This window comes from Oncorhynchus nerka, linkage group LG26 (genome assembly GCF_034236695.1).
Source record: "Oncorhynchus nerka isolate Pitt River linkage group LG26, Oner_Uvic_2.0, whole genome shotgun sequence".
In the NCBI taxonomy this organism is placed as follows: Eukaryota; Metazoa; Chordata; class Actinopteri; order Salmoniformes; family Salmonidae; genus Oncorhynchus; species Oncorhynchus nerka.
In genome coordinates, this window is record NC_088421.1 from 42,678,035 (window position 1) to 42,701,181 (window position 23,147).

At 41.6% G+C, this 23,147-nt stretch overlaps 2 pseudogenes; both read right to left on the minus strand.

Moving 5' to 3' along the window:
- Window positions 1-174: 174 nt before the first annotated feature.
- Window positions 175-7,514, minus strand: LOC135564755 (oocyte zinc finger protein XlCOF19-like; annotated as a pseudogene).
- A 3,472-nt stretch (window positions 7,515-10,986) lies between these two features.
- Window positions 10,987-22,418, minus strand: LOC135564749 (zinc finger protein ZFP2-like; annotated as a pseudogene).
- Window positions 22,419-23,147: the final 729 nt, after the last annotated feature.

Genomic DNA, 23,147 nt, shown 5'->3' on the forward strand with positions numbered 1-23,147 from the left:
CTTAACTTTAACACAATATAAACTAATCATTAATAGTTGCTAATACAAATATGTTTCTGCTAAGTGGAGTTCAGCTTATTGTTATTTGCAGTTTCCCAATCCTCCTTTCTCTTGCCCGACCGAGCCCCCTGTCTCATTGACTATAAGAACTACAGATGAATTGTTCGTTTAACAAAAATTAAATCAATGTATGTGTCTATAACTGTGTGCTTGTTTGTGTAAGAGTACAAGGGCATAGGTTTGTGTGTGTGGGTTTGTTATTGGTGGAGGGTGGTATGTGCATTAACATTGGTGAAGTAACACATTAAACATTGGTTTAGGTGTTATTACATGATCGGTTTAAGTTATTACGTTATTCATTAAAAAAAGTTGTTACCTGATACCAATAACTTATTACATTAGGTGGAAAAGGTTATTAGACATTTTATCATATTAACCAACAAGATGTTACATTTACCGGCTTTATTACATTATAAATCTAAAAGTTATTACATTAACCGTTGTTACAAGACACAGTATGCAGAGATCTTGTCTTGAACTCATGGAAATAATTATCCAATATATTATGGATTAGATTTAGGATCATTTTAATCAATACAGATTTATAAAATACACCATTTAAGTGATAACTTCTTGTTTAGAAGATAATGGATTGAATGTATTGATCAATTGAATACATGAATATACACGTATTGTTGAAACATTCTACATAATGACATTTAATAATAATAGTATCATGAGTACATGAAAGAAGATACAATTATCAACATCCCCCCACAGGTTCACTATGACATTTCCTATGATAACATTTATCCATGTAGATCAATGTGTGATATTACAGAAACAGGGGAGACCTGATCCTAGATCAGAGCTACATATTATGCTCCAGAGGTTACCATGGTGATCAGACTAAGTCAACTGTTTAAGAATGGGAGATGGATATGACTGTTCACTAGATGCTTTATACTGATCCTTTATTTAGGGATCTGGAAACAGTGCAAGAAGGGAGGGAGATGAAATAGAGCATGTTTGTGCCTTCTGTTTTTTTTCTCATTGACCCAAAATAAAAACAAAGCTCTTCCCACCTGGACAGACATAAGGTTCCTTCTCCAGTAAGTGTTCACTGGTGTGAATAAAGGGTCCCTTATTGACTGAAGCGCTTCCGTCACTGATCACAGATGTAAGGCTTCATTCTCTCCTGTGTGTTCGCTTGTTTAGTCAGGGTGGAAGCTAGAGCAAAGCTCTTCCCACACTGATCACAGCTATAAGGTTTCTCTCCAGTGTGTGTTTGCTTGTGTGCAGTCAGGCTCCCAGATTGAGCAAAGCTCTTTCCACAATGATCACATGTATAAGGCTTCTCTCCAGTGTGTGTTCGCTGGTGTACAGTCAGGGTGGAAGCTAGAGCAAAGCTCTTTCCACACTGATCACAGCTATAAAGCTTCTCTCCAGTGTGTGTTTGCTGGTGTGTAGACAGGGAGGAAACTACAGCAAAGCTCTTCCCACACTGATCACAGCTATAAGGTTTCTCTCCAGTGTGTGTTCGCTGGTGTGTAGTCAGGTTGACTGATTTATTGAAGCTCTTTCCACACTGATCACAGCTATAAGGTTTCTCTCCAGTGTTTACACGCTGGTGTACAGTTAAGGCTCCTGCACTAACAAAGCTTTCCCACAATCAAGGCAGGGGTAAGGCTTCTCCCCTGTATGAATTCTTACATTAGATTTGAAGGTGTTAGATGCAGCAAAACTCTTCCCACACTGATCACAACGAATAATGAAGCCACTCTGGCTTGTGAAACTCTTCCCACAGTCAGAGCAGCAGTGGTGAGGTTTCTTCCCTGTGTGTCCCTGCTGGTGTTTCTTGAGATGCTCTGATCTGGAGAGACTCTTCTCTGTCTCATCAGCAACAGGATGTTGTTGAGGCTCCCCAGATGATAAGCCCCTCCCACTGAGAGAACAACACAGTGTGTTCCCTGTGAAAACAAAGACATTGAATAACTAGGTTTTGGAAATACAGGTCCATAAATAGTATTATTTTTGTAAAAAGGATTTGTTATTTAGCAGATGCTCTCATCCAGAGCGACTTACAGGAGCAATCAGGGTTAAGTACCTTGCCCAAGAGCAGACAGATGGTTTTACCTAGTTGGCTCAGAGATTCAAACCAGCAACCTTGCGATTACTGGCATTAACCACTAGGCTTCCTGCCTCCCTCTTCAATAAATACAATATGGCCAGTTTATTAGGTACACGCTCCCCCGTTCACAAAACTGGATCGACAATTTACTGGCCACTGAGTGTATATTGTTTATCAATCAATTAACAGAAGTTGCAGAAGCAGATTGTGGTCTCATCCACACACCCCATTGTTCTTACTTGATGAAATCAAATCTCCATCCTCGTGTCCTTCTCTCACAGTTCCACTCTGCCCTGGTGTTTTCCTGCAGTCGACCAGCAGCACAGAAACCCTCTTCAGATCCAGCAGTAAGGTGCTACCAGGAGAGTTGTGACCAGGGGACTCCGGCAGGGTGGAGGGGGACGGACTAGCTCTGTCCTGGTGACCACAGGAAGTATTGTACATAGAATATCATTAGACCAAACATTTGATTACTTTTTTCCTTATCACTATAATCTAGTAGTAGAGGTAATGTCCTTTATGCCCCATTCTACACAGCCTAAATGATAACCATTCACAGGACATTAATAAAAAGGAGTATATAGGATCCAACCCTATCACAGAGTGAATAAATGTAGAGCGTTTGTAGACTAAGAAATCAAATATGAAGTGACAGTCATCATTATGTATTACAAAGATCACAGATGACAGTGCCCAACAAATCTATGACAAGCGAGAATGAATTGTAAGCACCAAAGTGTGTTTGTCAAAATAATATCTGAAAATGTCAGTTATTGAACATAATACTTCTATTTGCAATATCAATGTATGATTAGGCAGTTGAGGAAAACTCCATTTACCAACACTACATGTAGGACAGACAGACATTCCCACACACAATATATATATATTTATCTATTTCACCTTTATGTAACCAGGTAGGCTAGTTGAGAACAAGTTCTCATTCACAACTGATACCTGGCCGAGATAAAGTAAAGCAGTGTGACAAACAACAACAGAGTTACACATGGAATAAACAAACGTGCAGTCAATAACACAATAGAAAAGTCTAAATGGGTCAGTTTGTTATATCTGGAGTACTTCTCCTGTCCTATTCGGTGTCCTGTGTGAATCTAAGTGTGCGTTCTCTAATTCTCTCCTTCTCTCTTTCTTTCTCTCTCTCGGAGGACCTGAGCCCTAGGACCATGCCCCAGGACTACCTGACATGATGACTCCTTGCTGTCCCCAGTCCATCTGACCGTGCTGCTGCTCCAGTTTCAACTGTTCTGCCTTATTATTATACGACCATGCTGGTCATTTATGAACATTTGAACATCTTGGCCATGTTCTGTTATAATCTCCACCCGGCACAGCCAGAAGAGGACTGGCCACCCCACATAGCCTGGTTCCTCTCTAGGTTTCTTCCTAGGTTTTGGCCTTTCTAGGGAGTTTTTCCTAGCCACCGTGCTTCTACACCTGCATTGCTTGCTGTTTGGGGTTTTAGGCTGGGTTTCTGTACAGCACTTTGAGATATCAGCTGATGTACGAAGGGCTATATAAATACATTTGATTTGATTTGATTTGAAATGCAGTGTGTGCAAATGTAGTAAGGTTAGGAGGCAAGGCAATAAATAGGCCGTAGTGGCTAAATAATTACACTTTGGCAAATAAACACTGGAGTGACAGATGTGCAGAAGATTAATGTGCAAGTAGAGATACTGGGGTGCAAAGGAGCAAAAAAAAACTAAATAACAATATGGGGATGAGGTAGTTGGATGGGCTATTTACATATGGGCTATGTACAGGTGCAATGATCTGTAAGCTGCTCTGATATCTGATGCTTAAAGATAGTGAGGGAGATAAGTCTCCAGCTTCAGTGATTTTTGCAATTCGTTACAGTCATCGGCAGCAGAGAACTGGAAGGAAAGGCGGCCAAAGGAGAAATTGGCTTTGGGGGTGACCAGTGAAATATACCTGATGGAGCGCGTGCCATGGGTGGGTGCTGCTATGGTGACTAGTGAGCTGAGATAAGGTGGGGCTTTACATAGCAAGGACTTATAGATGACCTGGAGCCAGTGGACTTGGCAGCGAATGTGAAGCGAGGGCCAGCCAACGAGAGCATACAGGTTGCAGTGGTGGGTAGTATATGGGGCTTTGGTGACAAAACGGATGGCACTGTGATGGACTGCATCCAATTTGCTGAGTAGAGTGTTGGAGGCTATTTTGTAAATTGACATCGCTGAAGTCAAGGATCGCTGTGTTGCAAAATTGGAAGCCTTAGTATGAATCTGGAAGGAGAGTTTACTGTCTAACCAGACACCTAGGTATTTGTAGTTGTCCACATATTCTAAGTTAGAACCGTCCAGAGTAGTGATGCTAGGCGGGCGGGTGCAAGCAGCGATCGGTTGAAGAGCATGCATTTAGTTTTACTTGCATTTTAGAGCAGTTGGAGGCCACGGAAGGAGAGTTGTATGGCATTGAAACTCGTCTGGAGGTTAGTTAACACAGTGTCCAAAGAGGGGCCAGAAGTACACAGAATGGTGTCGTCTGCGTAGAGGTGTATCAGAGAATCACCAGCCGCAAGAGGGACATCATTGATGTATACAGAGAAAAGAGTCGGCCCAAGAATTGAACCCTGTGGCACACCCATAGAGACTGCCAGAGGTCCGGACAACAGGCCCTCCGATTTGACACACTAAACTCTATCAGAGAAGTAGCTGGTGAACCAGGCGAGGCAGTCATTTGAGAAACCAAAGCTGTTGAGTCTGCTGATAAGAATGCAGTGATTGACAGAGTCGAAAGCCTTGGTCAGGTCGATGAATACGGCTGCCCAGTATTGTCTTGTGTGGATGCCGATTATATTGTTTAGGACCTTGAGCGTGGTTGAGGTGCACCCATGACCATCTCGGAAACCAGATTGCATAGCGGAGAAGGTACGGTAGGATTCGAAATGGTTGGTGATCTGTTTGTTAACTTGGCTTTCGAAGACCTTAGAAAGGCAGGGTAGGATAGATATAAGTCTTTAACAGTTTGGGTCTAGAGTGTCTCCCCTTTTGAAGAGGGGGATGACCGTGGCAGCTTTCCAATCTTTGGGGATCTCAGACGATACGAAAGAAAAGTTGAACAGGCTAGTAATAGGGGTTGCAACAATTGCGGCGGATAATTTGAGAAAAAGAGGGTCCAGATTGTGTTTTTTGGTCCCTAACTTCCCTGAACAGCTGCATATCACGGGGGCTATTCGATGCTATTGCAGAACGCCATTGGATGTTTTTGTGATGGTCAAAGGCAGTCAGGTCTGGAGTGAACCAAGGGCTATATCTGTTCATGGTTCTACATTTTTTGAACGGGGCATGCTTATTTAAGATGGTGAGGAAAGCATTTTTAAAGAATAACCAGGCATCCTCTACTGACAGAATGAGGTCAATATCTTTCCAGGATACCCGGGCCAGGTCGATTAGAAAGGCCTGCTCGCTGAAGTGTTTTATGGAGCGTTTGACTGTGATGAGGGGTGTTCTTTTGACCGCAGACCCATTACGGACGCAGGCAATGAGACAGTGATCACTGAGATCCTGGTTGAAGAAGGCAGAGGTGTATTTAGAGGGCAGGTTGGTCAGGATGATATCTATGAAGGTGCCTGAGTTTACAGATTTGGGGGTTGTACCTGGTAGGTTCCATGATAATTTGGGTGAGATTGAGGGCATCTAGCTTAGATTGTAGGACGGCCGGGGTGTTAAGCATATCCCAGTTTAGGTCACCTAACAGTACAAACTCTGAAGATAAATGGGGGGCAATTAATTCACATATGGTGTCCAGGCTGCAGCTGGGGACTGTAACAAGCAGCAACAATGAGAGACTAATTTCTTGAAAGGTGGATTTTTAAAAGTAGAAGCTCGAACTGTTTGGGCACAGACCTGGATAGCATGAGAGAACTCTGCAGGCTGTGTCTGCAGTAGATTTCAACTCCACCCCCTTTGGCAGTTCTGTCTTGGAGGAAAATGTATTCACATACATAGAGGCATTTTTCAGCTATGATTTTACTACTCAGAATCCAGAATGGATATGACAGTGGGGCCAGCACAGGATGTAATACACCCTTACAACAATCTACTTTTTGATCTTCTTGACTTCTTATCTGGTAAACTGCTACTGTGTGTCAAGAAAAGAGCCCCAATTAGAGGTTAGTGTACTCCAGTAAAAAAGGCCTGGCTTAGATTAAAAACTATTGCCCCGTGTCCCCGTTCATATGGGAATGAGAGACTAGTCAGTGGTAGAATTGAGTTGGCACTTTATTGGCCCAAACACCCACAGACCCATAAGGTTGAGGTTACTCATGGACAGTAATTAGTCATTATTTATTTTTTTGTCTTCTACCTGTCCAAGAATAGGATCCAAAGTGTTAAGAAATATTTGTTCCCATAAATACAAAGGAGGATGTCTCTCCTCAGTCCTCATACCTCTGGCACTTTAGTCAGACTGCCAGACTTTGCACCACAGAGCCAATCAGGAGAGAATACATACAGGTCAAGGGTGCCAATTGAAAGTCAAAGGGTGTGAAAATGGACAAACTAACGGGTCTGCAAATCAAAGGCTAGTCAGCGGACATTCTGAACCTTGTTTTAAGTCACTAGGTCACATGACCAAGGAGCTATTGAAATTCTAAATGTTGCCAAATTAATGTAAAAACATGTGAGATGAAAATGGACAAACAAAAGGGTGTGCAATGTGTAGGCCCACTGAGTGGACATTCTGAACCTTGTTTGAGTCAAGTAGGTCACATAACCAAGGAGCTATTGAAATTCAAATGGAAAAAAAGTCTACACTTTGTTTACGCTCCCGAACTAATTCAACATGGAAAACAAAATGCTACTCGCATTTCCACAAGTTTATTAGCTTTGGAAAGCTAATTCATGTCCAATTCGTGAAAATAAGACCTGTGCAATGTTGTGCACAATTTTTCCAACATCATGACACTTATTTGGAGTCTGTGGTTTTAAAGTTCGAATATCCGTCGAATATCCAATTTGAAACTGTCTTTACCTCGGTCAGCAATCCAGGGTTGATTTACACCATTGGTGTAGGCGGTGCCTAATTATTATTCCCTGGTTCTGACTTGACATGCTGGTTGCGCATTGCCTTGTATCATCAATCTGTGTGCGATGAGCTATCAGACTACTTGGCTGAAATTACCACCATGGTTTCTTTTGTCCAACTGTTCAAATCGAACGCATGGCTGTGCAAGATCAAATATTATGAAAACTAGACCTAGACATTTTATACACAATAAGCGTACTGTTCATTAACGTCAACCAAACTTACCCGATCCATCGTAGAAGCTACTGAATTCTTTCTTCAACTTTTCCTCAAATAAAAAAACCTGACAGTAAATGTGTACGCTAAAGTTACTAGTTACTTTGTCACAGCGTTCAGATAAAGAAAAGCTAGACCACACCTTCTTAAATATCAAAACTCGATTTAAGTTGTGACAAATTAACGTCTCATGTAGACTAATCTTACATTAGAAACATCCTGCAAAAGCCTGATGAATTTTATTTGGTTTGAAAACTAGATAGAGGATGGTAACAAAGTACTTCCTGTTGATGCTTTTCAGCTTCTTCTGTGGTGTTTAAGAGGTGCCGCCACCTACTGTACACAGTCATCAACACTTCTCTTCAAGGCGGGTGAGGTGGTTAAGGGAGTCATTATGCTAGAAAATGCTTTTGTATTATGTCATGAATCTATTTCAACTATACATTATTACATGTTTCAGTTTTAGAATCATCCTGAATGATAGTAAATGCATTATGTCCACGTGTGGTTGTATTGTTTTTACATTTGCAAATAAAATCTTATTAAAATCTCAAATCTAAGGTATTTATAGAAACAAAAACAGCTTGGTTAGAGCAATTCTTTGCTAATGTATTTCAAATTAGACCATGGCTCGATGGCTTTATAGGGCTGATAACCAGCCGTTCTCTGAATGGAGACGCAAAATCGGCCCGACAAGCGGTCTTATGAGTGAGTGCAAGCTAAGGAACTTCTTTTCGGTAAAATAAACCTCACATAGCAAATAAGCCAATCGTTTTTTTGGCTTATTTATTCGACCAAATTCAACACTCTTTCATTGACCTCCATACAAAAACTCCTTGTCTGCTGGAGCGAATAAACGCCGCCTGCTGGAGGGCATCACATTTTCCCTAGAGTTGGGCCTCTCTCTTTGCCTCTTCTTTTCTGACAAAGTTATCTTCGAGTGTAATGGATATGAAATGGCTAGCTAGTTAGCGGTGGTGCGCGCTAATAGCATTTCAATCGGTGACGTCACTCGCTTTAAGACCTTGAAGTAGTGGTTCCCCTTGCTCTGCAAGGGCCGCGGCTTTTGTGGAGCGATGGGTAACGATGCTTCGAGGGTGACTGTTGACGTGTGCAGAGCGTCCCTGATTCTGGGACGGACGAAAAGTCTATACTGTTACACGAGCGTCCAGATATTTTTATTGTCTGAGGCCCAGTAAGAGTGGCCTCGTAAATAAAACACCGATTAGCGCTGCGCCATCCTTGCAGTGAAACAGCAAAATCCGATGTATGTTCAATCCGACGTCTGCAGTGGCCATACAGCATTGTTAGGGCTAGCCCTGAATACTGCCCCTTCTGGAGGAATTCGGTACCCATATAAAACATGATAAATTTTTGTCAAAAGTTGCTAATATATGCATATAAAAAATATTATCGAATAGAAAACACTCTAAAGCTTCTAAAACCGTTTAAATTTTGTCTCTATGTAAAGCAGAAGTGTCAGGGCATGCATTCTCCCAAAGTCTCTCTTGTAATGGAAAAAGTTGCCACCACTTTGACGTCATCGTATACGCACTTACCAAGCAGTTATAACCATGGGAACAGTTTCTACGTCTTCAGCGCGAAGCCTGCTTTCGATGAGGCGTGTAACTGTGAGAATCGCTCGCTCACGAGACGTTCAGCGTGCCGAAAGATCTCGTCACGCCAAAAAAAAGTGTACCCAATGCGCGCTCTGAAGTTTTTCTCTCTTTTCCTCAGGATCGATTGAACAACGTGTGTGTGTCTGTTCGCCGTCACGATTGCTGTAGACCTTTATAACATGTTAAGGCTTAATTATGAACATAGTTTGACAAGTTTACTCGACATATAATGTATACTTTCGACGTTTTGGTGCGCATCCACTATAAATTTGCATACATTTCGACTGAAATGTGGCTAGTTTGAGAACCGAAAGACACAGACTTGAAAACTGAACGCTAACTTGGTGAGTATTAACCCTTCCAGGTCTTCTGATGGAAGAACAGCAACGGTAAGGGAATATTTATGTGTTAATTTTGGGTTTCTGTCGACTCCAAGATAGAGGAGTCATTATGCTAAATGGGAGCGCCGACTCCCTATTATAGCCTAGTGAACGCAAAATGTAACGTTAAAAATAAATGTAACACAGCGATTGCATTTAGAAGAAGTGTATCTTGCCATACATATGTAAAACATGCATATTTAGTCAAAGTTTATGATGTGTATTCCTTGTTAGCTGATGTTATCTGCCGGAGCTATTTCATTTCTCCTGACATTGCAGTAGCATTTTTTGAACGATGCATAATTGTAAACAGAGATTTATGGATATATATTGCAGATTATTGAAAAAAAAATGAATGTACTGTGTAACATGTTATATTACTGTCATCTGATGAAAGATTTCAAAAGGTTAGTGAAATGATTTTTCTTTTAATCCTGCGTTTGTTGATTGCATATTTTTTCCTACTTGGCTATGCTAATGAGGTATGTCTGCAGTGGTGGTTGGACATAAATATGTGCTATGTTTTCGCCGTAAAACATTTTAGAAATCTGACTTGCTGGGTAGATAAACAACTTGTTTATCTTTCATTTGAGCCATTTTTCTTGCTAATCTGTGGAGGTTAAATATTTTTAGGATTATTTCTTGCGTTCCCTGCGCCACATTACAGCTCAGGGGTGTGGGGGGTGGTTCCCAAAGTGGAACTAGTGTCCCCAAAAGGTTGTTAAGGCGATGCAACCTTGGCAGAAGTCAGGACATTCATACTTGCTGCGCTTCACCGAGCAGAGCTGTTGTGAAGGAAGGGGTCTTCTTCTTCTTTGCTATTATGACGGCCTGCAAACAATTGTTATAGATGCACGACTCCAAATGATTTGCCTATTTATCAGCCTACTATTCCGTAATGAATAGAAATAGTGATAACAGGGCAGATATTCCTTACACTTTCTGTATATGTTCATACAAGTGACCACAGGAAACTTCTTTGATCAGAGGTTAGTTTGTTTAATATAGTTTGCAGACCCGGAGTTTACACTTACAGCAATTTACAAACAAGACACTCAGTTCAAGATCCTGTTTTCCCTTTTTATCCCCTACTATGGTTCACCCCTTAACTTTAATACAATATAAACTAATAAGTAATAGTTGCTAATACAAAGATGTTTCTGCTAGGCGGAGTTCAGGTTGTTATTACTTGCAGTTAGTTTCCCAATCCTTCTTCCTCTTGCCCGACCGAGCCCCGTCTCATTGACAATTCAAAATACAGATTCATTCTTTTTCTTTTTTCTTTATCAATGTGTGTCGAACTGTGTGCTTATGTGTGTATTTGTGTGTGAGTACAAGGGCATAGGTGTGTGTGTGTGTGTGGGTTTGTTATTGGTGGAGGGTGGTATGTGCATTAACATTAGTGTAGTAACACATTAAACATTGGTTTAGGTGTTATATGATCGGTTAAAGTCATTATGTTATTCATTTAAAAAGTTGTTACTCACCTGACTGGTAACGTAACTTATTACATTAAGTGGAAAAGTTATTACGACAACAATTCAACATTTTATCATTAACCAACAAGATATTACATTTACCAGTTTTATTACATTATAAATGCAATAAGGAGCATTTGAAATCAATATAGATATAAAATATACAATTTAAGTGATAACTTCTTGTTTAGAAGATAATGGATTGAATGTATTAATCAATTTCCCCCACACACAGGTTCACTATGACATGTTATGATAACATTTATCCATTTAGATCCCAATGTGTGATATTACATAGACACAGTGGAGACCTGATGCTTGATCAGAGCTGCATATTATGCTCCACAGAGGTTACCATGGTGATCAGACTAAGGCAACTGTTTAACCTTTATGGGAACGGGGGCAGTATTGAGACGTTTGGAGGAAAAACGTGCACAAAGTAAACTGCCTGTTTCTCAGGCCCATAAGCTAGGAGATGCATATATATTTGGATAGGAAACACTCTAAAGTTTCCAAAACTGTCAAAATAATGTCTGTGAGTAAAACAGAACTGACATGGCTGGCAAAAACCCAAAGAAAATCCAACCAGAAAAAAAAAGAAATTCAATCACAAGCTTTTATTTTGTAAAGCTATAGAAAACCCCTATGTCCGTCCACCAGATTGCAATTGATATAGCTTCTACTAGCTGTCAACTGTCTTTATTCAAGGTTTTGAGGCTATTGTTTTGAAAAATGAATTAGTATTTTGACTTAGTCTGGTGACTGCTAGGGTCACATCAGTTGTTTTGAGCGCAATGGAGAAGGTACGCTCTTGCTAATTTGATGTTCCAATTGAACACAGTCCTTTCCGTATGAAATATTATAGTTTATTTACATTTTAGACAACCTGAGGATGATATAGACACGTTGTTTGACTAGTTTCGACAAAGTTTGCCGATAGCTTTTAGAACTTCTTTTGTCTGCATTTTTCAACGAGGGAAACCGGTGGATTACTGAGTCAAGCGCTAAACAGACTTTTTTTAATATAAAAAAGGACTTTATCGAACAAAAAGGACCATTTGTGATGTTTATGACTCTTCTGATTGCAACCAGCTGAAGGTCTTCAAAAGGTAAGTGATTAATTTTATCGCTATTTCTGACTTTCGTGACTCCTCTACTTGGCTTGAAGTTGTTTTCCATGCTTTTGTATGCGTGGCACTGTCCTCAGATAATTGCATGTTCTGCTTTCGCCGTGAAGCCTTTTTGAAATCTGACGCAGTGGCTGGATTAACAAGAATTTAAGCTTTAATTTGATGTATGATACATGTATTTTCATAAATGTTAATAGTTCTATTTCTGTCATTTTGAATTTCGCGATCTGCAATTTCACTGGATGTTGACGAGGCATCGCGCTATCCCAAAGAGTTAAGAATGGGAGATGGATATGACTGTTCACTAGATGTTTTCTACTGATCCTTTATTTAGGGATCTGGAACCGGTGCCAGATGGGAGGAAGATGAAATACAGCATGTTTGTGTTTTCTGGTGTTTTCTCATTGGCCCTAAATAAACAAAGCTCTTCCCACCTGGACAGACATAAGGTTCCTTCTCCAGTGTGTCTTCACTGGTGTGAATAAAGGGTCCATAACTGACTGAAACGCTTCCCACACTGATCACAGATATAAGGCTTCTTTCTCTCCAGTGTGTGTTAGCTTGTGTTTAGTCAGGGAGAAAGTTTGAGAAAAGTACTTCCCACACTGATCACATATATAAGGCTTCTTTCTCTCCAGTGTGTGTTCGCTGGTGTTTAGTCAGGTTGCATGCCTGATTGAAGCTCTTCCCACACTGATCACAGCTATAAGGCTTCTCTCCAGTGTGTGTTCGCTGGTGTGCAGTCAGGGTGGAAGCTAGAGCAAAGCTCTTTCCACAATGATCACAGCTGTAAGGCTTCTCTCCTGTGTGTGTTCGCTGGTGTATATTCCGGTTTACTGATTGAGAAAAGCCCCTTCCACAATGATCACAGCTATAAGGCTTCTCTCCAGTGTGTGTTCGCTGGTGTATAGTTAGGGAGGAAGCTAGACCAAAGCTCTTCCCACATAGACAGACATAAGTTCTCACTCCAGTGTGTGTTAGCTGGTGTCTAATCAGGGAGGAAACTATAGCAAAGCTCTTCCCACAGTGATCGCAGCTATAAGGCTTCTCTCCTGTGTGTATTCGCTGGTGTATAATTAGTTTTTCTGATACAGCAAAGCTCTTTCCACACTGAACACAGCTATAAGGCTTCTCTCCTGTGTGTATTCGCTGGTGTATATTCCGGGTTACTGATTGAGAAAAGCCCCTTCCACACTGAGCACAGCTATAAGGCTTCTCTCCAGTGTGTGTTCGCTGGTGTATAGTTAGTTTCTCTGATACAGCAAAGCTCTTTCCACACTGAACACAGCTATAAGGCTTCTCTCCAGTGTGTGTTCGCTGGTGTGTAGTCAGGTGGACTGACTGAACGAAGCTCTTCCCACACTGATCACAGCTATAAGGCTTCTCTCCACTGTGTGTTCGCTGGTGTGTAGTCAAGTGGACTGACTGAACGAAGCTCTTCCCACACTGATCACAGCTATAAGGCTTCTCTCCACTGTGTGTTCGCTGGTGTGTAGTCAGGTGGACTGACTGATTGAAGCTCTTCCCACACTGATCACAGCTATAAGGCTTCACTCCAGTGTGTGTCCGCTGGTGTATGGTTAGGACTCCTGCACTAACAAAGCTTTTCCCACAATCAAGGCAGGGGTAAGGCTTCTCCCCTGTATGAATTCTTACATTAGATTTGAAGGTGTTAGAAGAAGCAAAACTCTTCCCACACTGAATAATGAAGCCACTCTGGCTTGTGAAACTCTTCCCACAGTCAGAGCAGCAGTGGTGAGGTTTCTTCCCTGTGTGTCCCTGCTGGTGTTTCTTGAGATGTTCTGATCTGGAGAGACTCTTCTCTGTCTCGTCATCAACAGGATGTTGTAGAGGCTCCCCAGATGATAAGCCCCTCCCACTGAGAGAACAACGATTAGGGGTGTCCCCTGTGAAACAAAGACATTGAATAACAGGGTTGTCAATATGAGTCCATAAACACATACTATTTAGCAGACTTACAGGAGCAATTAGGGTTAAGTACCTTGCTCAAGAGCAGACAGATTTTTCACCTTGTCGACTCAGAGATTTGAACCAGCAACCTTTATTAGTGGCCCAACGCTCTTAACCCCTAACCTACCTGCTGCCCTTATCAATATACACTCATTGGCCAGTTTATTAGGTACAATCTCCTCCATTCATGAAACTGGAGCGACAATTTACTGGCCACTGAGTGTTTACTGTTTATCAATCAATTAACAGAAGTTGTAGAATCAGATTGTAGTTTCATCCACACCCACCATTGTTCTTACTTGATGAAATCAAATCTCCATCTCCCTCCTTGTGTCCTTCTCTCACAGTTCCACTCTGCCCTGGTGTTTTCCTGCAGTCGACCAGCAGCACAGAAACCCTCTTCAGATCCAGCAGTAAGGCGATACCAGGAGAGTTGTGACCAGGGGACTCCGGCAGGGTGGAGGGGGACGGACTAGCTCTGTCCTGGTGACCACAGGAAGTATTGTACATAGAATATCATTAGACCAAACATTTGATTAGTCTAAATCTCTGATTGATGGCTGCATCCTTATAATACCTCCTTTCTCCTGAAGTGTGTAACCGTTCACTACTTTCCACAAATGTACCGTTTTTTTTCTAATCACTTTTTCAAAACGGAAAGTCCTTGTAACGCCTCTCTGTCTTATGTTCAGAACCTTTGATTGAGCGTTCATTGAAGTTGAACACATCGTTCACCCCTGAGTTAGTCTTGGTTAACCCAGAAATAACGTCTCACGTAATTGGTCAGCCGCTCTATTTAGTTCTGGGTTCATACGTGTTAGGAGGTGAGATGATGGAACGAGGAGGACGCCAACACCGGCCAAATCGTGATTTGTCAAAATAACCAGAGGAAAACCAAAACACCTGACCTACTGCTGCTCATTATGATGTATTTTTTTAACCTTTATTTAATTAGGTAAGTCAGTTAAGAACACATTTTTATTTCAATGACGGCCTAGGAACATTTTTACCTTGTCAGCTCAGGGAATCGATCTTGCAACCTTTGGGTTATTAGTCCAACGCTCTATCCACTAGGCTACCTGCCGCCCTCCCTAGTATTTAGAGCCAATTCCATCAATTATTTGGTTTTACCTTCCACCCTGAATTAAATGAATGTAAATGTATACAGTTATCCCCATGTACAATAGAGCCACATCTCTCTGGTGCCTTTAACAGCCTGTTTCTAGCCTGTGTTGCAGAGTTATGCATCCTATACATTTATATAATCAGGGTTTGGGGGGCATTACAAAAGATAACTTAGCTGCTGGACTTTGGACAAACAAGCTAACTTTAGCTACTAGCAGCTGTATTGTTGCCAAGCAACAGAGATGCTGACCAGGCTAGAACTCTGAGATGAAACTGAAAATAAATTAGTAACAGAAATGCCACAAAAAGATCACACATCATTGGTTCATAATGGACGGAAATGTGCACGTGAGAGCCATACATTATCAATGTAAAAACAATGATGCATCTACAAAATGTGTCAATCCGACAAGTCCAAAGGCCCCTTTATGGAAGCTATATGTATGACTCCCTGATCAAATTAAGGCTAAATATCCAAAGCAAGAATTTGAGCTAAACAGGTGAAGAAAATACTCTAAACTCACGACTATAATGGAATATGACATAATAATAATTGTCCAAATTACACTGCTCAAAAAAATAAAGGGAACACTAAAATAACACATCCTAGATCTGAATGAATGAAATATTCTTAGTAAATACTTTTTACTTTACATAGTTGAATGTGCTGACAACAAAATCACACAAAAATTATCAATGGAAATCAAATGTATCAACCCATGGAGGTCTGGATTTGGAGTCACACTCAAAATTAAAGTCGAAAACCACACTACAGGCCGATCCAACTTAGATGTAATGTCCTAAAAACAAGTCAAAATGAGGCTCAGTAGTGTGTGTGGCCTCCACGTGCCTGTATGACCTCCCTACAACGCCTGGGCATGCTCCTGATGAGGTGGCGGATGGTCTCCTGAGGGATCTCCTCCCAGACCTGGACTAAAGCATCCGCCAACTCCTGGACAGTCTGTGGTGCAACGTGGCGTTGGTGGATGGAGTGAGACATGATGTCCCAGATGTGCTCAATTGGATTCAGGTCTGGGGAACGGGCGGGTCAGTCCATAGCATCAATGCCTTCCGTGTGCAGGAACCGCGGACACACTCCAGCCACATGAGATCTAGCATGGTCTTGCATTAGGAGGAACCCAGGGTCAACCACACCAGCATATGGTCTCACAAGGGGTCTGAGGATCTCATCTTGGTACCTAATGGCAGTCAGGCTACCTCTGGCGAGTACATGGAGGGCTGTGCGGCCCCCCAAAGAAATGCCACCCCACACCATGACTGACCCAACGCCAAACCGGTCATACTGGAGGATGTTGCAGGCAGCAGAACGTTCTCCACGGCGTCTCCAGACTCTGTCACATCTGTCACATGTGCTCAGTGTGAACCTGCTTTCATCTGTGAAGAGCACAGGGCGCCAGTGGCACATTTGCCAATCTTGGTGTTCTCTGGCAAATGCCAAACGCCCTGCACGGTGTTGGGCTGTAAGCACAACCCACACCTGTGGACGTCGGGCCCTCATACCACCCTCACGGAGTCTGTTTCTGACCATTTGAGCAGACACATGCACATTTGTGACCTGCTGGAGGTCATTTTACAGGGCTCTGGCAGTGCTCCTCCTGCTCCTCCTTGCACAAAGGCGGAGGTAGCGGTCCTGCTGCTGGGTTGTTGCCCTCCTACGGCCTCCTCCACGTCTCCTGATGTACTGGCCTGTCTCCTGGTAGCACCTCCATGCTCTGGACACTACGCTGACAGACACAGCAAACCTTCTTGCCACATCTCGCATTGATGTGCCACCCTGGATGAGCTGCACTACCTGAGCCACTTGTGTGGGTTGTAGACTCCGTCTCATGCTACCACTAGAGTGAAAGCACCGCCAGCATTCAAAAGTGACCAAAACATCAGCCAGGAAGCATAGGAACTGAGAAGTGGGGGTGTCTTGCTAATTGCCTATAATTTCCACCTGTTGTCTATTCCATTTACACAACAGCATGTGAAATGGATTGTCAATCAGTGTTGCTTCCTAAGTGGACAGTTTGATTTCACAGAAGTGTGATTGACTTGGAGTTACATTGTGTTGTTTAAGTGTTCCTTTTATTTTTTTGAGCAGTGTATATTTTTTGATCCATCGTGGAAGCTATTCTTTCTTAAGCGTTTCCTCAACAACAAAAAAGTGACCGTAAATCTGTAGCTAGCCTACACTACAGTTAGTTTCTTTGTTACAGCGTTCAGATAAAGAACAGCTAGACCAGAGCAATCAAACATTTTTAAATATCAAAACTCGATTTAAGTTGTGACAAATAAAATGTCTGATGTGGGTTAATCTTACTTCTGATCGATCCTTGATAAGATTTTACCTGATCTATTAAAGTCAATAAAACATTCACCCTATCCACCATTAATCATGTTGTCTGTTTATCGTCTAACTCCACCCGAGAGTCCTCTTCAAGAGTCCAAATAGTTTTAATTGTCTCACAGCAAAAGTAGCTTATAAAATACTATTAATTTTATTTTACTAGGCAAGTCAGTTAAGAACAAATTCTTATTTTCAATGACGGCCTAGGAGCAGTGGGTTAACTGCCTGTTCAGGGGCAGAACGACAGATTTGTACCTTGTCAGCTCGGGGATTCGAACTTGCAACCTTTCGGTTACTAGTCCAACGCTCTAACCACTAGGCTATCCTACAGCAGCGCTATCCGTGGAGGGAAACAGTAATGTATGTTCAACGATGTATGTTCAATCCGATGTCTGCAGCGGCCATAAACAATTTAAAGCGAAGCAGTCTTGGTAGAAGATAGGGCATTCATACTTCCTGCACTACACAGAGAAGAGCAGACTGTGAAGGAAGGGTCTTCTTCTTTGGTATTATGGCGGTTCGCTAAAAATGGTAATAGGTGCATGGCGCTACCTACTGATTTGTCTGTTTATCAGCCTACTATTCTGTAACATGAGTCAATTACACTGTGAAAAAAATACCTAACCAACTAACCTTACACCTATTCAAACCTCATTATTCCACTTCTTTGGCCCTCTGATTCAACACCAGGCCAGCAGACTGGGAGGACGGGATATTATTGTTCAAAACACCTTGTAACTCTGCAGTAAAATATTGTACACCCAAGTTCTCAGCCGTTGCCACAACATCTATCCACTGTGATTTATATTCTATTCCTGCGGAACAGTTGACAAACATGGACATGAACGTCAAAAAATAGATCTTACTGAAGCATGTTATTCCTGTCACTCTAGTGACCTCGACCTAATCACAGAGATCCTCTCAGGATCCCTCACCCTGGACCCATCTAACTCTATTGACCTCGACCTAATCACAGAGATCCTCTCAAGATCCCTCACCCTGGACCCATCTCACTCTATTGACCTCGAACTAATCACAGAGATCCTCTCAGGATCCCTCACCCTGGACCCATCTTCCTCTAGTGACCTCGGCCTAATCACAGGGACCCTCTCAGGATCCCTCACCCTGGACCCATCTTCCTCTAGTGACCTCGGCCTAATCACAGGGATCCTCTCAGGATCCCTCACCCTGGACCCATCTAACTCTATTGACCTCGACCTAATCACAGAGATCCTCTCAAGATCCCTCACCCTGGACCCATCTCACTCTATTGACCTCGAACTAATCACAGAGATCCTCTCAGGATCCCTCACCCTGGACCCATCTTCCTCTAGTGACCTCGGCCTAATCACAGGGACCCTCTCAGGATCCCTCACCCTGGACCCATCTTCCTCTAGTGACCTCGGCCTAATCACAGGGATCCTCTCAGGATCCCTCACCCTGGACCCATCTTCCTCTAGTGACCTCGGCCTAATCACAGGGATCCTCTCAGGATCCCTCACCCTGGACCCATCTTCCTCTACTACTCTCTTCACTGCCTCAGCATACAACACCTTCTGCACTACTGTGATCCTGGTAACCTCAACCTGTCTTTCTCTCACCGGACACATCTGATCTCCAGCACCATGTGTACCCCTACAGTTTATACACACAACTTTTTACATCAATACTACACATTCCTTTCTCTCAGGTCCTCCTGCACACTTCTCACATCTAGGAATCTCCCTGATACACACTGCTGGAAGGAAGTAGTCAAGGAAGGGAGTTTGTGTTTATACAGGAAGTACCGCCCCCACTTACTGTCAACCAATAATTTCAACGTTGAGCTAAACAGAGCTTTAGATCTTGCCAGCTTGTAGAATTAAAACAAAGAAATTAGTTACCTTTGGCTCGTTCATCCATCCCAATGGGAAAAATGTGGGTTTTGGAATAAATACCGAAAATAAGATAAGCACAGGCTGAGGAGATCTTATACATTTTGTTCTATGAGATAATAGCAGTCAGTTAATATGACCTTTATGAATTATGAAGCCTTTGTGATTTATATGCTTTTTTTATTACATAAATTCTTCAACATTCACAAGCAGTGACATTAACTGATAAAGATTGTAGAACAAAACCTATAAGATCTCCTAAATCTGTGTTTACGACAGACCTTATTTTTGGCATTTATCCAAACACCCTATAAAAACGGCACACATTTTCCCCATAGGCTTTGTCCAGCGCAGGTCTCAGACTTGTCAAAGAAATGTTACCAATATATTCATTACTACATTTAGCTAACATTAGATTGTTAATGCAGAGATTCTTACCTTTGCCTCAATTCGTCAATCTCGTCCAGAACAGTCAGGGTATTTCATGTTCCGTATGATAGGCACATTAGTAGCTAATTCACATTTCATTTTGGGGAGGTAAATACAGGCAAATATATTGATAAGTCACCTTGTCTGAGAGACATTTACACGGTAATCAGAATGTCACGCCAGGGTAGGCCTACGTGAAACACAGCCCTTATTGGAAGTGTTTCTAAAATCCCATATGGGAAAAATTCATGGTGGAAAAACAATTGGAACCATTTCCTTTTTTGACCACTGGGTATTATGACTAAAGGGTCGACCGATCAGCATGGCCCAATAATTAGGGCCGATTTAAAGTTTTCATAACAATCAATATTTTTGGATGCCAATTATATTGCAGTCCACGAGGAGACTGCGTGGCAGGCTGACCACCTGTTACGCGAGTGCAGCAAGGAGCCAAGGTAAGTTGCTAGCTAGCATTAAACTTATCTTGCATCTTTTCTCACTTTGGTGCAAAAAGTGCAAATCAATCCCAGAACAGCAAAGGACCTTGTGAAGATACAGGACGAAACAGGTACAAAAGTATCTATATCCACAGTAAAATGAGTCTGATATCAACATAACCTGAAAGGCTGCTCAGCAAGGAAGAAGCCACTGCTCCAAAACCGCCATAGAAAAAACAGACTACAGTTTGCAAAGATTGTACAAAGATTGTACTTTTTGGAGAAATGGCCTCTGGTCTGAGGAAACAAAAATATAAAGTTTTGGCCATCATGACCATCGTTATGTTTGGAGGAAAAAGGGGGAGGCTTGCAAGCCGACGAACACCATCCCAACCGTGAAGCACGGGGGTGGCAGCATCATGTTGTGGGGGTGCTTTGCTGCAGGAGGGACTGGTGCACTTCACAAAACAGAATGCATAATGAGGGAGGAAAAATATGTGGATATATTGAAACAGCATCTGAAGACATCAGTCAGGAAGTTAAAGCTTGGTCGCAAATGGGTCTTCCAAATGGACAATGATCCCAAGCATACTTCCAAAGTTGTGGCAAAATAGCTTAAGGACAACAAGTCAAGGTATTGGAGTGGCCATCACAAAGCCCTGACCTCAATCCTATAGAAAATTTGTGGGCAGAACTGAAAATGTGTGTGCGAGCAAGGAGGCCAACAAACCTGATTCAGTTACACCAGCTCTGTCAGGTGGAATGGGCCAAAATTCACTCAACTTATTGTGGGAAGCTTGTGGAAGGCTACCCGAAACGTTTGACCCACGTTAAACAAGTTAAAGGCAATGCTACCAAATACTAATTGAGGGTATGTAAACTTCTGACCCACTGGGAATGTGACAAAATAAATAAAAGCTGATAAATCATTCTCTCTACTATTATTCTGAAATTTCACATTCTTAAATAAAGTGGTGATCCTAACTGACCTAAAACTGGGAATTTTTACTGGGATTAAATGTCAGGAATTGTGAAAGACTGAGTTCAAATGTATTTGGATAAGGTGGATGTAAACTTCCGACTTCAACTGTTTCAAAACAATCCAGATGTCGTTGTTCCAATGTTTTTTCAAGTTCTAATGTAAAAAACGATATATCAAAACAATTTTCTTTAGACATATGATATTGGGATTACTCTGAATATCACACATGGACATTTCCTATGGGCGGATATGGAATCATTCAATATCCTGTGATAGGCCTATGTGGACATCTTATTTTCTCAATAGGACGACAAATACTGACAGTAGGCCTACATTGTATATTTTAAGCTCTAGACTGAGGTCCAATTCAGGGTCTTGATATGCTAAATAAGGACAATTTCTGATGCTTATTTTCGCGGAGGATATGCTCAATAATTTGACTAATATTAACTCCATATCATTCTTCGACACTAGCTATCATTGTTGTATTACTTCCGCATAAAGTCCCGCGCAAACACAAGCTAACAGCACCGTAACTGGTAGCCTAGCAACAAAAATCACCTATTTTCAATGGTCGTTTTCTTTATTTGGGCGCAAGAAATGAGTGTATAAATGCTGTGTGATCGAACTGACATCTGAAGAAACAATTTGAGGTGTTCAAAGAAGTTAACCGGTACTTTTAAATACTCTCAATGGCCAATATAAAGCATCAGCAATCCAGGGTTTATATACATAATTGGTGTAGGCGATGCCTAATTATTTCTCCCTGGTTCTGACTTGACCTGCTTGTTGCGCATTGCCTTGTTTCGTCAATCTGTGTGCGATGAGCTATCAAATTACCACCGTGGTTTCTTTTGTCCTGCTGTTCAAATCGAACTCATGTATGTGGAGGATCACACGTGAAAACTGGACCTAGACATTTAAAACACCAACAATAGGTATACTATTAATAAAAGTCAACCAAACTTACCCGATCCATCGTGGAAGCTGACGTTACTGTATTCTTTCTAAAGACACTAAATGTGTATGCTAAGTTACTTTCTTAGTCACAGCGTTCAGATAAAGAAAAGCTCGACCACAACTTCATAAATATCAAAACTCAATTTAAGTTGTGACAAATGAGCGTCTCATGTAGACTAATCTTACATTAGAAACATCCTGCAAAAACCGGTTGAATTATATTTGGTTTGAAAACTAGATAGAGGATGGTATCAACTTCCTGTTGATGCTTTTCAGCTTCTTCTGTGGTGTTTAAAAGGTGCCGCCACCTACTGTATATAGTCATCAACACCTCTCTTCAAATGGGTGAGGCGGTTTAGGGAGTCATTATGCTAGAAAATACTTTTTTATTATATCATTAATCTATTTAAACGGTACATTACATGTTTCACTGTTTTAGAATAATCCTGAATGATAGTAAATGCATTATGTCCACGTGTGGTTGTATTGTTTTTATATTTGCAAATAAAATCTAAAATCACAAATCTAAGGTATTTATAGAAACAACAAAAACAGCTTGGTTAGAGAAATTCTTTGCTGTTGTCTTTCAAATGAGCTCATGGCAAGATTCCTTTATAGGGCGTGACCACAGACCACAAGTGACCACAGGAATCAGAGGTTAGTTTGTTTAATATAGTTTGCAGCCCGGAGTTTACACTTACAGCAATTTACAAACAAGACACTCAGTTCTCAAGATGGTGTTTTCTCTTTATTTCCCCTACTATGGTTCACCCCGCCCAGGGTGATGTCCCTTAACTTTAACACAATATAAACTAATCATTAATAGTTGCTAATACAAAGATGTTTCTGCTAAGTGGAGTTCAGTTTATTGTTATTTGCAGTTTCCCAAACCTCCTTTCTCTTGCCCGACCGAGCCCCCTGTCTCATTTATTTTTTTCCTTTATTTAACCAGGCAAGTCAGTTAAGAACAAATTCTTATTTTCAATGACGGC